The following is an 18,970-nucleotide window of genomic DNA, read 5'->3' on the forward strand; positions in this document are numbered from 1 at the left end:
AAGGAGGTCTGACTGAGCAAACTCTGAGAAAAAGGACCATCGGGAAGGGGCTGAGAGGCAGGTCGTACCCAGGCCCATGGGGGCCCCGGCGGCCGTGCCCGGGTGCTGCCTTCCCCCATCTCGGCATCGCCGGACCTGTTGGAGGTCTGACTTAGCAAACTCGGAGAAAAAGGACCATCGGGAAGGGGCTGAGTGGCAGGTGAGTACCCGGGCCCCTTGGGGCCCCGGCGGGCGGGCCCGGGTGCTGCCTTCCCCTGTCTCGGTATCGCCAGACCTCACGATGGTCTGACTGAGCAAACTCGGAGAAAAAAGGACCATCGGGAAGGGGCTGAGAGGCAGGTGCGTACCTGGGTCCCTGGGGGCCCCGGCAGGCGGGCCCAGGTTCTGCCTTCCCCCGTCTCAGCATCGCCGGACCTCATGAAGCTGAGAGGCAGGCGTGGATCCAGGTCCCTTGGAGGCCCCGGCGGGCTGGCCCGGGTGCTGCCTTACCCTGTCTCAGAATCCACAAGGAGGTCTGACTGACCCTTTCCCTACTAATCCGGAGGAGAATTACCCCCCTTCTTGTAATCCGTGCACACAAGGTGACAGAGGGGACCCAAGGCGCGAATGTGTCTGACCTCCTGGAGCCCTAACTGCGATCGGGGAGGCAAATGAGCCCTCATCGAGACTTCCAGGGAAGCCCAGCCATCTTGTCGCCCCATTGGAAAGCATTGTGTGCGACCAGATGGCCGGGATCAAAAGGGAAGCCATCTGGTCGCTCTGTGCCCCAACTAAAGAGTGAGCGGGCGCCAGGGCATGGGGGGCTGGAGGCCCAGGGCCCCAGCCTTGGAGGCTACGAGGGGGACCCAACAGGCCCTCCGACCCGGGGCCCGTGGCCACTTTCAGAAGCAGAGGAAGCCTGCACGGGACCGACGGACCCCCGTTCTGGGCCTTTGGCAGACTGGCAGACCGGGGTACGGGTCCCAGGGCCGGAGCACCCCACCTGGGGCCCCACGGCTCCCGGGCCCAGAGGCACAGGGGAAGCCTCCACGGGCCCACGGGACCCCATCCCCGGCAACCTGCCACACGGCAGGACCGAGGACACAGCCCGGGGTGGGGAGGCCCCGGCCGGAGCTCCTGAACCCAGCCAAGCATGAGGAGGCTCCCCAGGCACAACGGAACCCCGTCCTGGGCCTTTGGCAGAGCGGCAGGCCGGGGACAGGGCCCAGGGCCGTAGTAACCGATCCAAGGCCCGGCGGGGCCCCTGGACCCAGCCGGGACTCCCAGGCCCAGAGGCGCAGGGGAAGCCTCCCCGGGCCCGTCGGACCCCATCCTGGGCACCCTGCCACGCGGCAGGACCGAGGATGGAGCCCAGGGTGGGGAGGGGGCACTTCCCGGGGCCCCTGGGAGCCCCTGAACCCAGCCAAGCAAGGGGAGGCTTCCTGGGCACGACAGAACCCCTTCCCGGGCTTTTGGCAGGGCAGCAGGCCGGGGCCCAGGGCTGAAGCACACAACCCGGGGCCCGGTGGGGCCCTGGACCCAACCGGGGCTCCCGGAGGTGAAGGGGAAGTCTCCCTGGCCCATGGGACCCTGTCCCAGGCACCCTGCCACGCGACAGGACCAAGGACGGAGCCCGGGGTGGGGAGGCTGCCCTCCCTGTGGCCCCTGGGAGCCGCTGAACCCAGCCGAGCAGGGGGAGGCTTCCCGCGCACAACGGAACCCCGTCCCAGGCGTTTGGTGGGCCAGCAGGCCGGAAGACGGGGCCCAGAGCTGGAGCACCCGGCCCAGGGGCCCAGAGGGGCCCCTGGACCCACCCGGGGCTCGCCGGCCTGGAAGCAAAGGGAAAGCCTCCTATGGCCCGCAGGACCCTGTCCTGGGCACCCTGCCATGCGGCAGGACCGAGGACAGAGCCTGGGGTGGGGAGGCCGCACTCCCCGGGGCCCCTGGGAACCCCTGAACCCAGCTGAGCAGGGGGAGGCTCCCCGGGCCCACAGGACTCCGCCCTGGCCACCCTACCATGTGGCAGGACCGAGGACGGAGCCCGGGTTGGGGAGGCCGGCACCGATGGAGCCCGTCCAGGGCACTTTGCCACGGCGGGGCCCGGTCGGAGGGAGCCCCGGAGGGTGGGAACGTGTCATCTGGGCCCCTCCTGGAGCCCTGGCTAGGATCTGGGAGGTGAATGAACCCTCATCGGGACTTCCACGGCAGCCCGGCCATCTGGTCACCCCATTGGAAAGCATTGCGTACGACCAGATGGCCGAGGGGAAAGGTGCAACCAGATGGCCGGGACCGAAAGGACTCCCATCTGCCCATCCCGAGCCTTCGTGGTAGGGCTCCCGCTCGTGGGCTCCGCGTCCTGGGGGCCTCAGGAACCCCGGCTCAGGCATGGGGAGGACCACCGGATCTCTCGGGCCCGGTCGCCCGGGGGGAGGACTGCCTGCGACCCAGAGAGCCCGTCCCGGGCACTTTGCCACGCAATGGGCCAGAGGAGGGAGCCCCCGGATGGAGGGGTGGTGTTGTCTGGGCATAGCCCATCTGGTACCCGGCAAAGAACCGCCAGCCCGGGAGGTGTGTCCCGGCAAACCCTGCCCCTAGTAATCTGGAGGAAAGCTACCCCTCTTTCTGGGAACCCGTGCACAGCGCGAGACTCAGGGGACCCTAGGCCCGGACGCGCCCGACCTCCTGGTGACCTGGCTGGGATACGGATGGGGAATGAGCCCCCATCGGGACTTCTAGGTCATCCCGGCCATCTGGTCGTCCCATTGGAAAGCATTGCGTGCGACCAGATGGCCGAGGGGAAAGGTGTGACCAGATGGCTGGGACCGAATGGATGCCCATCTGCCCGCCCCGAGCCAAGCCATAGTGGTAGGGCTCCCGTCTGCCCTTGCAGGGCTTCGGAGCTCTGCACAAGGGACCCTTTCCCCGGGCAGATGGACACTTGGCAGGCCACAGGACAGGGGCTCCCACACCTGACCGAAACCCAGACCCTGGGGCCAGTCCCTGCTTCTCAATCCAGCCAGGCCGGGGAGATCGGGGAGCCTGCCCGGGCACGAGGGACCCCTGTCCCGGGCACACGGACCCTCAGGACGTGCGCTTGTTTTCCACACATTTTTTCCATAATTCCACGTAGTGGCTTTAAGCCAATTCCGCCCAGCCCTAATACATAGGTTACAGCTCTGCAATCTGTTATCCAATGTAGGATGATCATCTGTTCATTCAATGTGATCAGCGAGATCTGTACTCCTCCAGGTCTAGGGGGAGTCAGTCCTGGGTGCTCTCTAGTACATTGGCCCCATTGGTTAGTTCATCCCAAGCATGCAGCACCCAATGGGCCGAAAGGGCTCATAATCCCACTCTTCCTGATAAAAGACAATGCAGCGCACGACAATCTGTAAATAAGAAACAGTGCTCTTGCCAGAAAGCATGGCACAGGTTTTGCAGTTCCTAGAAAAGTAAACAAAAGCATCGCCGTAAACCTAACAAAAATCAGAGTTGTGATTTCGTTTTTTGCTTTAGTGCTATGGGGCCTTCCATGCAGCACTATTTAAATGTAAGCACTGTATAAATACAATTTCAATGCAACATGAACAGAAATCAATGTTGGAAAATGACATGGCAGTACATAAAGGTTTTTGGTTGAGTTTTCTTTTATAGTGCCTCATAACACATTTCTAAGCGCTGTAAATAACAGACCTTGTGATAACCTAATGTAATGGTACTCTTAGAAGGATGGAAGGTGAAATATATTTGGGAAGCTTCAAAACAGTCACCTGAAGATAACTGGATGTTTCCACAGTGAGCATTTAGGGCAGGATGTACTTTCATTCAATTTGCAAACAGTGGTTGCAAATTAAGCATCGATTTTTTGCAAATGGTTTCGGATTTTGCAAACCACCTTATGTACTAATAGGTTGGTTCACAAAATAATGAATCACAGGGGGTCACAGAATGACTTCATTAGGCAGGTCGCTGTTTGTGATCCCCCTGCGATTGAGTGCAATCACAGGGATGTGGCCTGCAAGGGATAGCATACCACCATCCTTGTGATTGCATTCCAAAATGGAAACCATTTTTTGGAAAGCAGTCCATGTCCCTTAAAGGAACAGGAGAATCTTTCATTAAAAAAAAAATAGGTTTTCAGTTTTGAAACACTTAATGGTAACCAGTCAATGGTGCCACTGAACCATTGCCTGCTCTCCCTGAGACTGCCACCCTACTTCCCAAAAGGGAAGGGGTCCTAAGAAGATCCCTTCATATTGCAAATCATTTACCATCTCTTTTGAGGAATCTGTAACTTTTCAATGGTTTGCGACTAGAATTGCGGATGCAAATCATAAAACATTCCAAGCCAAATTGCTATTTAGAAGAAACGCCCCTTTAATGCCACTTTCAAATGGCAATTTAGTAAGGGTCACAGAACCCATTTTATGAGTTGTAAGAAGTTTTCCAACTTACAATATGGGTCTTGTATGTTACAAAAATAAATTTTGCGGTTGCATATGTAGTGCTTTTGCAAATTGCAGAGTTTACAACCGCAGATTATTTTCGTACATTTGGCCTTAATTCACTGTTCAATCTGTCTAATGCACATGACATACATATATGTGGGTAAATGTGTCAGTATTGCACCCTGTCCAGGCACGTATGTGCAATTTGCAGGGTAAGGTATGAATCCCTGCAGAGGCATCTCATCCTTTCATCCATCTGAGACTGATAAAATATGCTGCACGAGATGACTAAGGGCCTCATTTACACTTTGGCAGATAAGGGCCATCCGCCAAAAAGCTGCAAATGTCCAGTCCCCAAAAGTGTGAATCCATGACTTTATTTAAAGTTGGGGGAAGCACCAGCGGAAACCTTTCACCAAGAACCCATCCTCCACTGGTCTGTCAGTCAATGTATGTCAAACTTCTACTCTTTTTATGGCTGGTGTTCCTTTGTACTTTTTTTCCTGGTTGGACCATGAGGGAGAGCCTGGGGTTGCCTTTGATCACCTCTCTGGCTTGGGAATGCTCTTCAGAGATTGCAGGTCATGGTCCGGCACCTCCACCCATGCCAAAAATGCAGTGCAGGAAATCCCAAGGAGTGATTGAATCCCCATACAGTTTAATGTTTGTTACTCTTGCTACCTAGTTCTACCTGGATCACTGGGGGTTTAAGGAGTAATTGTTTCACAGAAGACTCTCTGATTTTCTGAAAGAGATGATGATTGCAGTAACCCCTAAGCCTGGTAAAGATCAGACTGATTTCTTGTCATATCAACCCTTATCAATGTTCATCGCATGGGCCATGCACATTAGAAGGGAGGAAGCCTTGCTGTCATCCATAAGTCCTCCTGGTGGTGCACAAGAGGCAGCAAGTAGCACTCAACTCCATTGTGCTTGACATGCTATTTCCCACTCTGAAATTTAGACCACCACTTCCCATGCCATTTCCCACTCTGAAATTTAGACCACCACCTTCCATCTCATCTACAGGCTTCCTGCGCAGAACAGGATTTACCGTGCCCATTGGTAAGAGGACGCCCTGAAAGGTCGGGGGCTCCAATAACGGGAGAATTGTGTTTTATGAGGAGCATGACCCACTCAACACGCCCCAGCCTACTAAGGAGATGCCAATGTGGTGAAATGGTGCGCGTTTTGGAAGGGATTCAAGATAAAGTACTTTCATGCAGGCTGGATGCTGTTTTGCTCACGTCATTGGAATATTTACATCAATGTGCGAGGAACATCAACTCACCTGGCTACCACTGAATTCCACACTGACACAGTATCAATGCTATGCAGGTATTAACATTACACTGTGTATTCAAACGAGGACTTCCTGTTTGTACACTACATCATAAAAGCGGTGTGGGACTTGTATTTTTTGCATGTAGTCACGTGATGTACCAGGAACTTTGAAAGCACGCAGGAGAGCACAGGCCAGTTTGAATTTCACTTTCCACCTGTGAGCAAGGCCGATTGGGGACCGAAACGTTAGGTGATGGGAAGGAATCTGCGATGCCAGATGTTGAAATAAATGCCGTCCTACCAGCAATGGGCCTCTTGGTTTCGTGTGGTTAAAGTTGATGGGCCGCTCCGTGCCCATTGGTAAGAGGCCGCCCAGAAGGGTCAGGGGCTCCAATAACGGGAGAATTGTGTTATATATATACCCCCGCCCCATCAAAAACCCTAACAAGTAAAAGCAAAATAAGCCTTATTTGCACATTTCATTTGCGAGCCACCAGTAGTCAATACAATCTTCGGCACACATGGAAACTTGTCTCTTTCTTTTAAAGACCAGAAGAAACCACAGTTAAAAGCTGCCCAGTGTAAACTGGCCTTTCAGCAGGTGTGATGGAAATTGCACTTGCCCCAATATTGGTCTCATACTCATCTAGCAACAGCCGGACTCTAGTTATCCTACTTTGAGAAAATTCATAACCACGTCTTACAAAATTACACACAAGCGAACCGAAAATATTTCACCCCTGGTGGGCCTTCAGAGAGAAACCACCCTTAAAAGCTACCCAGTTTAAACTAGTCTCGTTATTGAACTCAAAGATGCCTCATAAGCTCAATACACCTAGTCAGCCTATAGTGAATACTGCAGTCATCCCCCTAGTTCACCACAGAGGGTTCCTAACGCTTACCATACCTGAAATCAGACTTCAACAAATATTGTGCTGAACCCATTATTGCACACTGCCCCTCTAAACCCCAGACCTTGAACTTTTAAAATCATTATACCCCAGCTCCCCTATACCCTTCCCCCATTCCCCCCTCCTCTTTCGTTTCGAAATCACCAATAGGGGCCTATTTCACTCCTAATTTTTTTTAAATCATGTCCGGGCTGCATCTTATTCAGATTTCTTCTTTGAGGGTTCCATGTCCATCATGCCCACCAGATTCTGTTGATCAGCCAACACTTTCATACAGTGTATGGAGCCACCTGATGGCTGCCTTGATCAACTTCCTAGACAATAAATGGTAGAACTCTTGCAGGATTGGATATTTAAATTGCTGAACGTTGGTCATAACCAGAACTTCGTCAATGGCATTAGACTCTCTCAGGTGCAGATCAGTGCAGCAGACAAAGTGGCAGTTGATCTAAAGACCGTAGAAGAAGTGTACCAATGAACAGTGTCCACTGATAGAACTATGAACCGGATAAAGGATCTTGAACATCAGCCACACTTGAGCTGCAAGCCAATTCAATAACAGAAATGTAGCTTCTCATTTACATAATGCTATTTTACATGCTATGGTACAGTCTATCTGTCATTTACTTTGTTGTAGGTTTTTAGACCAGACTTGAATACTACAGTCTTTGACGAATTTTCAGATCTCCTCACCACTTCATTTATCAGACATGCCCACACCATCCTCTGGAGTGACTTCAACTTCCCAGACAATGCAAGCTCTAAACAAGTGACACAATTTTTAACCTTATCAATAAACTTGGTGTGGTACAGCATGCCACACAGCCAATGTACTCAAAAGGCCACATCCTAGATCTTGTTGTCTCTGCATCACTGACAATCCAATGCAAACCATCAATACCCTTGGACTACAGCGGGCACTTTGCCACCCCTATCTGCTACCATGAAACTAAGGCCAACACAAAAGAGAAGACCAAACTTCATATCCTTCAAAGACTTCTCCATGGACAATATAATGCTTGAACCCATTTCTCACTCCATCAACCCCATGTTCAACACCAACACCCTTCCAAACAACTTCAACAATCTTTTTAAACACCCACACTCCATTTACAACACATTGTTAACCAAATTCTTACGGATCCTGGTATGTTAATGACCCTGGTGACAAACAATCCATCGGCAGACAGGAAGGAAAATGTAAGAAAAACAGAATTTGTGGTGACACATATGCAGGATGCATATGTACAGTCGACTGTGAGTAAAGTTCTGGTTTGAGGTTGTAATTCGCTGCCCTTCTGGGCAGGCATCCTTTACCAATGATTGGCAGAATTGCATTCATTAAAATGACAATCCTTCCAAAATGCCTTTATTTGTTTCACAGGACTTCCTACTGGTTACCAGGGCAAATTCTAGGGAGCTGGGTGCTTTAATGGCATGATTTGGACAGGCTTTGGACCCTGGCTTCTTCAGTCAACTCTCAAAATCCCAGTTCAAAGAATTGGTCTATGCACATGGTTCAACTGGCTCACTATCAGAATCCTGTCCCATTCAGTCAGTTACAACCTTCATAAAAGTGCACAATATAGTAATTAAAAATAAGATAAATACAGATAACAGTGCAAATGTATAAGATAAATTACAGACATAATAAGTCCATTAACAAAGTGCAATGAAGTTGAGATGAAACCAGAGGAATAAAAAATCTCCAAATAGTCCATAAAGAAGGACTCTTAAAGGGTCCACTCTGTCACCTGGGATGTCTTAACAGCTAACTAATTTGGGGTGGCAGAAAAAGCACTAGCTAGGAAAAATAAAGTTAAATAAGTGCACTACGGTTCCAAATCGAAAATACATATAAAAATGACCGAGAGCCAAAAAAAAGACACGTAAAACGCATATAAATAAAAAAAAATATCAAAACTCAGATTACTTTATAGACCGTTTTTTCTAGCCCTGAGAACACGTTGAATATAACTAAGAATAGCAACACAAGTGTTTAGAGAAAGCATGATCTGCAAATAAAACATAGCTGTCTTACAATGGGAAATGTTGTTCTCCTTAAAAAGCAGAATTAAAAACGTTTTCCTAAAAAGGAAGTAGAATTTGCAGAACAACATAAAGTGCAAAGTTGACTGCACAGACAAATTGTCACAAGGGCACAAAGCAAGAGCCTTGGTGTGCCTAACCTGGTCAGGGAACCAACCAAATAATGTACAGGCACATGCATCAACAAAGACTTTTGCGATTCCTTAATTGCGATTTTTAAGGAATCGCAATTAAGGAATTGCAAAAGCCTATGCATGTAGGAATCGCTATAAAAATAGCGATTCCTACACATTCCTTAATTGCGACTCGCAAATTGCGAGTCGCAATTAAGGAATGCCATCCCATTCATTCCTATGGGCCTGGAGGCCCATAGGAATGAATTGGAGATTGCATGAGCAATTTGCGACTACCAGTAGGTACTCGCAAATTGCTCATGCAATTTCAAAGGTGCAAGGGTGTCAAAATGACACCCTATTGCACCCCTGATATTGATCTGTGCACATACGTTGCACACACACATGCTCTAAGGGCATGTGTGTGCGCAACATGAAACTTGGAAAAATGCACAAAAGGGCATTTTTCAAAGTTTTTGCAAATTACCATGAAGTTCAACTTCATGGTAATTTGCTCCCCCTATTAGCGAAATCGCTAATTTTTATACTTTAATGCATTGCATTTAAGGAATCTCAATTTGGGATTCCTTAAATGCAATCGCAATTTAAGTAATCGCAATTTAGAGATTGCTTAAATTGCGATTTTTGCATTTGGGATGATGCATCCCAAATGCAAAAATACCGGTCGCAAATGGGCAGATTCTGAGAATCTGCCCGTTTGCGACCGGTTTTTCCTTTGATGCATGTGCCTGGTAGAGTGCTAAACCTCAGCCGAGTTGATAGGGTCCGCTGATAACTGTTATGGCCCTATATGAGATAGGGTTCTATTGCTGGTCTGGTATCCAAAGGGCAATACAGACGGACAGTACGTTTGCCGGCTTCGGTGCAAATTCTGGAATGCCTTATCCACTTCCATTAAAGGTCTTTAAGCGTTTGACAAGTCACTAAAGAGAGAGCCTCTGGACCGTTGAAGAAATCAGGGAGGCCTAGTATATTGCTCATCTTTTTAATATAACTTAACCAAGGGATATGACCCACCTTGTCCAAGTTCATCCAATCCCTAATCACACTGCGACTAAAGTGTACTTCAGGCTTGATCCAGATTGCCAGCCACAACAGAAGGGGACATCTTCTAATAAGGTAAGAGACATAATCAAGACCAAGTTCTGCGTGGCAAGGATAGTTCGCAGAACTACGTGTAACCGCCAGCTATCTTTTCAAACAATTATTGTCAAAGACCTCAATAGCTTTAAACTCTTTGATGTCCCAGACTCCCAAACCATAAGTAGCTACTGACAGGCATTTGGCTTTATATATGGTCAAAAACTCTTTTTGGGGTTTAGAGGTCTTTTGCGAACCTGAACAAGCCCTTCACAGAGCGGTAAAACTTGGCTGTAGTAACAATACCTAACTGGCTGCATGAGCATTGGTCGTTGAAAAGTATACCCAGGTAGGGAAAAGATGAGACTGTTTGAAGTTTAATGTCATTTATGAAAAAAGTTTTGCCTTTCTTGTGTCTTGTGCCATAGGACATTATGTGGGTGATAGAGTGGTTTACAGTCACTTCCAATTTGTTCATATGTTGCACATAACAAGCCAGGAGTTTCTGCAAACCAAGTTTGGTCCTAGCAATTAAAACAGCATCGTCTGCGTAAAGAAGTACAGGAACCACATGACACGAGTGCCAATTCGCGGGACGTCAACATTTGGGTTGACTATTTAATCTTCAAGTCCATTAGTGTAAAGGGAGTATAAAAAGGGTGCTAGAATGCAGCCCTGTCGTACACCCCGGGATAGGAGAAAACTATCAGTATGTTCCACTGCAGGGTCATATCTAACAGAGGCCGTCACTTTGTGATGTAAATATCGAATAAAATTTACCAAGGCAGGCTCAGCTCCCATTTCTGCCATGATACTCCAGAGTTTGGCATGGTTCATGTGATCAAAGGCGGACTTTAGGTCCATAATGACACAGTGGATCTGTCCTTGCTCAGCCAGAGTATATTTATTGATAATTCGCTGTAAGTTTAGGCACTGCTCTACAGTGCCCAAGCCTGCCCTAAAGCCAAACTGCAAATCTGACAAGAAGTTATTGTCCAGAGCCCAGGTCTCCAGCCACTCAATCATTCTGCCCATGATTTCATATGTGGAATTTATCAGGGAGATAGGCCGATAGCACTTAGTGCTCCCCCTGACCCCTCCTCAAAAACTGGCACAATTACAGAAAGCGACCAAGCTTTCGGGGGACCAATGGTAGAAACACAGTTCAGAACAATAGTTAAAGGAGGGGCCTAAAACTCAGTCAAATGTGCAAGGGCATCCTACTGTCAGTGATTGTTGCCACCTCTACAAGGGCTCTTGTCAGCAACTCTATTACTTCAGACAGAGAGAAAGAAAGACCAAGAGAGAAATTGTAAGACCAGAAAGAGAGACCCAGAGCGACTAAGTGAAAGATACCCAACAGTAGTGATTTAAAGTTAAAAATGTGCTTCTAGGATGTCATGCTACTTATTAGAATACCTTGATCCAGTAAAAGGTTTCCTTAAAACAGTAATGGTAGAGGAAGCAGAGGGACGGAAAAGAACCAGTTAAGAGCTCAGATAGAACGAATGAAGAATCCTTTTCAATGGCGTGCCCTTCACAAAGATACTGAGACCCACACTGGATGCAAAGCAATGCAAAAGATAAAAAAACGTGTTGCGTTGTGCAAGTGCAAACTATACTAAATGTAGGCCTTAGTTCTCATTGGACAAAGCAATAGCGCGTGCTAGTAATTGGCCTGAAGCATCTGATGAACAGGTAGACATGAGAGTAAAATGAAATTATAAAGGAGAGAAGAGAGGGAAATAGTGATCATTGAGTGGAAACAGGGGTGGCAGAGTGTCATAAATAAGGGTGGGCTAATAAATAGGCCAGAGAGGCTTCTATTGAGGCAGCAGCCTGTGGGCCCACAGCTTAAGAGGGTGGAAGAGATAGGAGAAGCGGGAAGCAGCAAACCTTCCAGGACAGAGACAATCCGAGTTAGAGGCCACTTCTTTAACAAATGCTTATGGGGTGTGGGTAGAAGTGTTCAGTTACCGGAAATGTCAGTGCTTGAAATGTAATAGTAAGAAGTTACTGTTATATCTGCTTCCTGCTGAGAAGAGTCAGTACACCTCCCCTGAAAATAAAATGAGGTTGGGAATAAGCTCGCCAAGCCTATTTATTGTGCCCGCTTACCTGACTGTGCAACACAATAGACTCTATGGCTAACTCTCACTGATCTTTGTCATCACACACAAAAAAAGAACTTTGGCCCAAAACCTTTTTTAATTCAATTTCTGATTTAACCCAACCATTCCTGCATGCTGGGATGCTGATTTAAAAATTGTTAAAATGTCCTCCCAAAAGTGAGAATTTTATGGATGAGAATTTTAGGGATCTATATATTTTTTGTAAATTGTGATAAAATGTATTGAGTTTTTTTTCTCTGTTTCACTATGAGGATCTTAAGTTGTGTATGGTTTTAAAGACTATGGTCTAAATAAACATTGTTTATCTCTCTCTCATTCCTGCATGTCGCCAGTTTCAGGCATTTACCTTTCTTTCATCAAGAAGCTGCAAAAATTCCAGACTTACATTTTAGCAGAGTTGTTCTTCATACACTGTTGTAAAATATTTGCACAAAGAGTACTGCTCTGTAACATTCTGCTGTTATCAATGCACGTGGGTATGGTGCGAGTTTGGGTATTGATTCTGTCATGTGGTGGTAGCTTGGATGATCCTTTGTGCTCAGTAAGGGCACTTCATGTGTGTTTCTACAGCAAATATCTTTCCAACTGTGAGCTACATTTCAGGCTATGAGACTGCTCAAGCATACGACTACCAAGAATCCCTGATAGAAATTGAAACCCAGGTTTACCATATAGGACCATGGAGCACAGATTCAACATTCTAAGTGTTAGACTAGTTTGGACATGAGTCGCGCCTGCCTGGCTGCAAAAGAGTGGTCTCCTGCACTAAATGTTTTTTCCAGCTACCATAGTTGTACTATGTGCTGATAAATGCAGTATGAACAGAGCGTTAACCAAATAAATGTGCTTCAAAACCAAGATGTTGTGTCTTGTTACGTGCGACCAATGGACCTATGTGTTTTAAAATACAATATTTTGCTGTCCCTTTTGGGCTGCAGCCAAGATGGATTTGCACATGGTTAGTTTAGGAAACAAGGGTGTTAAAGTATGAAGCAATGGCAGAGCCTTTATTATTGATACGAGTTGTGTGTTCCAGATCCCACACACAGCCGAAACTATCTGGTGCCTGGAAGTACACACCAGTCTCGAGCTTGCCCATGGCACTAACAGCCAGGTCTTTCTCAGAGAAGTGTGTGCAGCACAGGGATAGCAGTACCAAAACACCATTACAGTTAAGAAACAAGAAGTTAACATTTCCAGACAAATGTGGTTAAAAAAGACTGTGTTTAAAATGGCACAAAAAGTAAATTTGATAATAAATATCAGGAACTATTCAGATAACGAATTTGGTATTTTTATTTTATCAAAATGAACCTCTGAGAGTGCTTCTTATAACAAGCATTTGCAATGCAATAGGTCTCGCATTACTAAATTTTTCAGTTATTGGCGTTGCATTATTATCAGCAACGCTAATAGCTCAAACTTTTACTAATGCGAGACCTATTGCATTGCAAATGCTTGTGTTATTAAAAGTGAAACATGCAAAGTAAAACCACTACATAATTTCAACGCCAGGCAGGTGAGCTGAAAGTCAGAGTGGAATACAGCTAAAGGTGAGGGGAGGGTAGTATAGGGGACAAAGCACACACGCTCAAACATTTAGGGGCTTCCGAGTCCCACCCCTGATGGGTCAACAGGCAAAGACTGCAGTCAGTAATATTGCTAGAAGGAGCCAATACTTAAATAGAAATATCTGCAAACAATGTCGTAATATAACTTCTCCATCCATATACATATTTTTCAATCAACATTGGTAATAATTTATTTTTTCAATTAAAAATATTTTACATAACATGTCCTTTGTTTAGTCACAGTCCCTGCAAACCTGTTGGTGGTTGATACCTCACTTATATTTCTTGCAGCAGAAACATCATCATTTCACCTTCAAGATGTAAAATAAGTGTGCATGTAAGCATGGGGAGTTGCACCGACCTATTAATGTTTATAACAGCCGCTTAAGGCATATCTGACCCCAACGCAACTGGTGCTATGTAAATCGCTCTGATACCCGATACCTACGGGTCAAGTTTGCGCTATATAAAACTCCGTAAAATAAAATAAAACATAAAAAAAACAAATGACTCCTGGGAGAAACATCAGACACACATGTTTTCACAGACTTTGGCCAGTTTTTGCAGTTATGTAAGTAGGGTTACATAAGTTACTATTTGCTTGCATATGTCATTCATATATTCGAAATTTCCATTGCAAAACAACAGGCCCTAATTGTGTACTAGCGAAAGAGCTTAAATTGCATCAGAAAGAAATCACTCACATCTCACAGGAAGTGACGCCACTGCAGTCACTCATTGGTTGGCGAATCCCCAGAATATTCCTGATCAGCGCTATTAGCCCTGCTCACTGCGAGAAACATCTTCACTTCACCTTCAAGATGTAAAATAAGTGTGCATGTAAGCGTACGGAGTTGCACCGACCTCTTAATGTTAATAACAGCCGCATAAGGCATACCTGACCCCAAAGCAACTGGTGCTATGTAAATCGCTCTGATACCCGATACCTTCGGGTAAAGTTCGCGCTATATACAACTCCGTAAAATAAAATAAACAAATGACTCCTGGGAGAAACATCAGAGACACACGTTTCCACAGACTTTGACCAGTTTTTGCAGTTATGTAAGTAGGGTTACATAAGTTACTATTTGCTTGCATATGTCATTCATATATTCGAAATTTTCATTGCAAAACAACGGGCCCTAATTGTGTACTAGCGAAAGAGCTTAAGTTGCGTCAGAAAGAAATCACTCACATCTCACAGGAAGTGACGCCACTGCAGTCACTCAATGGTTGGCGAATCCACAGAATATTCCCGATCAGCCCCATTAGCTCTGCTCACTGCGGCCCTCCGGACCCCGAAGAGCATCCGCTTCCCGTGCGTTGTTGACCCTACGGAGCGGGTGGTTGAGGGCTACAGTGAATACAACTGAAATAAAACATCGCAGGCAGGCACGCCCCCTTAAAATGACTTAAATGTGTGCTTGCAATTCGATACACAGAGAACAATCGGAAAGTGTCCTGGCTGCGTTCCACCAAGGAAACGTCCCGAAGGTAACAACAAGCTGTTCCACTGTGAAGCGCGTTCACAGACCAGAATCGGCTCGTGCCCAGACCACAATCTGCTCGTGGGAAGCGCGTTCACAGACCAAAGTCTGCTCGCACACTGGTTATTATTATTATCGATACTGTTGTCAAAATGTTGATTAACTTGTTGTTAATTAACCAAGGGATATTTTGAATGTTTTTATTAGTGAGACAACACACTACTATGGATTTAGTCAATTCCAATTCAGGAGATTTCCATATCTTGGCCATAGTAGTAAAGGGGCAAGACATACTCGGTCCATTGCTAGCTCTAAACACAGTTCAAGGTGGCAAAAGAGAGTTGAAGTACTTGTGAGACCATCAAGACTCTCCTAATAGAGAGGAGGAGCCTAGCCTGCAGCCGAGATGGCCGCCTAGCTCTTCGGCTCCGCCGACCCTTTCGCCCTTCGTCGATATCCTGGCAAGAATCCTGCGCCTCCGAGCCCTACGCGTACCTGCGCCACGTTCCTGACCACGATACTTTGACTCCGGTCGAAAACGGAGCTGCCCCGGCGGAGTTGGGCCCCGGTTTCCATTCCGGCCTTCCAAGCGGTCGCAGCCGGGCCATTGTTTAGTGGGGACGGCCGGCGGCGACAACGATAGCAGCGCCCGCTGTGGAGAGGGAGGAGCCGGTGCACCGGACCTGGAGCGCGGCGCTGGGATTCTCACAGCAGCCTTTTCCATGCTCGGCTGCCCAGCGCGCCCCGCTCGCAACATTGTATCCAGCTCCCGTATACTGTATCCCGGCCCAGCTGGGAGAGGGCCGGGATCGCTTCTTTGTTGCAGCCTACAGCAGCGGACGCCATCTTCCGCATCGGAAGCCCTGGTCTCGCCGGTGGGTTTCCCTGCACCACAGATTCCCCTGTCCTTGAAGCCTTTCCACGACCGGCTGCCTCCACGTTTCCTGCACCGCCGGGGCCCCGCAGAGAGCTTATCACCTTCCAGATACCGATGGCCGGTGAAGGGGGCTTGCTTCCCGGGGCGCTCGATGGTTGCTTGCCTAAGATGGCGGACGCAACAGCACCCTCCATCCTTGATCCACCGCTGGGGCTTCGCGACATCCTGGCAGCTCTGGAGGACCTGTGGTTGGCCTTCCGCGACTCTGCCACTGGTTTGGAGGACCGGTTTGATCGGACTTTTTCAGCTGGCCATGATGATTCTCCAGTGCGGCATGTTAAGCCACATCTTCAGTCGACTGTCGGTGGATCACCCGAGTTGAGGTATGTGGCAGTGACGGGGGGACGTGTCCCAGTGCCCGCTGCGGTACTCCTCGGCTCTGCCCTGGAGGAGTCTGACAATCCTGCTCCCTTGGTATGGCCGGAGCTTGTGCCTCAGCCGCCGTTTTGCCCATCTCCTTTGTCCTTTGGTGCCACGTTTCTGAGCGTCCTCCTGGACTTGCTTCCTGTACATCGGCCGGCCGCTACTCTGGGATTTATGCATCGTCCTGCTCCCTGTTGTACTAGCCACCGCATAGCAGTGGCGCATTCTGTGGTCCTTTACTATCGAGCTTCGCTCCAGTTTGACTTGTCTCTTACCCCTCGATTGCTGCAACGGACTCCATGGTGGCCCATCCCGTCCAGGTTGGCTGTACTGCAATTGGATTCTGTTGGACTGCAGATTCGAAGGGGCCAAGGCTGAGGAAGGGGGTTTTTCTTGTTGCACATTGATACGTATATGGCTGGGACTGGGACTTGTGACTGTTGGAGGTACATGTAGCAGGGTGTTAGGTCGGGGCCTGGGGCTGGGTGACCGCGGGTAACGATTTTGCTTGTATTGAATAGATCCTTGGCCCTCCTCCGATCAACCGTGACATTCTTTTTCTTTTTCTTCTCTTTCTCTTCTCCTACATTTCGGGTACTCTTTTGGGGCGACAGACACACTGCTAGGGGGGGTAGGCCGTAGCCTCTGCATGCGTGTAGGGTGGGGGGTATATTTCCTTGTTGGTTTTTTTTTCTATGGGCCTCCTTTTTCTTTCTTTCTTTTCTCTCTTTCTCTTCTCCCTTTCTACTCTTTACCTTTCTCGTTTGCTCTTTCCTTTCTTATTTCTTGGGTCGAGGGGAGGATTGGGAACTTGTGGGTAGTGCTTGGGGATCGTCATGTGATATGCTTCTTTTCTATCCTGATTTCATTGAGTGCGATTGATTACCTTACGGATAATGCTTGCTGACTCTTCTGATGATCGTTGCCCACTATAGTCCTAACTGCATTGCTCTGATTCGGATCCTTCCAGACCTGTTGCTATGGACTTATTTCAAAACTTTATAAAACTTAAACCTCATCATCCTGGCGCTCGGCGGCACAATTGTGTATAACGTAATCTGGTCTATTCGTGCTTGTACTGATATGCTGCTGAATCGTATAATTGCTTGCTGATGTGCCCTTTTTTGTCGAGGCCGGCCTGAGGGTTGTAGGCCCGTATCTGTCTGCGCATACTGTTAAATAAAGGTTTTCCAAAAAAAAAACAAAAAAAAAAAAAAGACTCTCCTAATAAAATCATTCTCAATTCACTGGAGCTTTGAGCAATTAGCAAATCCCCAGACTCCGGACCCATATGTGGCAACTGAAAGACACTTGGCCCTATAAAGTGTCAGCATCTCTTTAACTGGATTTCGGGGCAAGTTGGGCTGCAAATCTAACAAGCATTTACAATGCAATGGTCTCGGCAATATTATAGGTAGAGCTATTGGTATTGCTCATTATTTTTTTATTATTTTTGTATCCCTAAATAAATGGCATTGTCATTTCTATTGGCATTAGCTTTTTTTGTGCATATGTGATACCTATTGCATTAGCAGAGAGAGAGTGAGGTAGTGAGATAGAGAGAGAGAGTGAGGTATTGAAATAGAGAGTGAGGTAGTGAGAGAGAGTGAGGTAGATAGAGAGTGAGGTAGTGAGATAGAGAGTGAGGTAGATAGAGAGTGAGGTAGTGAGAGAGTGAGGTAGTGAAAGAGTGAGGTAGTGAGGGAGAGGGATGTTGTGAGGTAGTGATATATAAGCATAGAGTGATGTTGATAAAGATCACATGGTTTGGTACAATATGGTTGAGCTGCGATTAGAATCGATTCGAGACCTGCTGGTGCCACAACTCGCAAGTCAACAACTGCCAGCGGCGGGCCACTGTGTGGCTGTCTTTTTGGTGCAGTGCTCGCCCACGAGTAAACACCACACCTTTGCTTGCCTCGTCCACGCGTGAATCTCTGCTACAATTATCTCTTATTTTTTCTCTGTAATTTACAGTTTTTCCTCTCTCTCTTTGTCACGCCTGCTTAGATAACTTCTCATCCTCCGGCGACACCAGCTCGCCGGGATGTTTTCCAATTCAGGAAATCGGAGACTCGGACAAGTGTTGTGGCCACAGTAAGAGGCCAAAGGTCTGCAGAAGCACAACAAGGGGACGCAGTGTCCTTTCGTTCATTCGGTTCTAAACTGTCTTTACTCAAGAAGTTTCGGGGGGGGGGGGGAATCACAAGAAGGAAAGAAGTCGGCCGGGAAAGTCGAAAGCGTGTCAAGCGTGGAGAACATCGCAAGAGGAAATAGCGAGACAAAGCCCGAGGAAAGGTGTCACGAGAAAAGGGAGCAAGTTCGGAGAAGGGTAGCTCAGGTAAGGAAAACACAAGAGACCATCAATCTCCTAAAAAAGAACGTTTTCCACGGCGCAAGTGGTGCCCGGGTCGAAGTACCGGCCTGAGCAGGGCACAGGTAAAAACACACAGACTGTATATCATTGGGTTGGAATTTCAATGCGGCAAAACCTGAAAAGGCTCAATCTTTATAACACACAGACTGTACCAGACTTTTTTCTGTGCAAAACCTTCGGAGAAGAGACGTCTCCAGCGCTCTGCCTGTAGTTGCGCT

This window comes from Triturus cristatus, chromosome 6 (genome assembly GCF_964204655.1).
Source record: "Triturus cristatus chromosome 6, aTriCri1.1, whole genome shotgun sequence".
In the NCBI taxonomy this organism is placed as follows: Eukaryota; Metazoa; Chordata; class Amphibia; order Caudata; family Salamandridae; genus Triturus; species Triturus cristatus.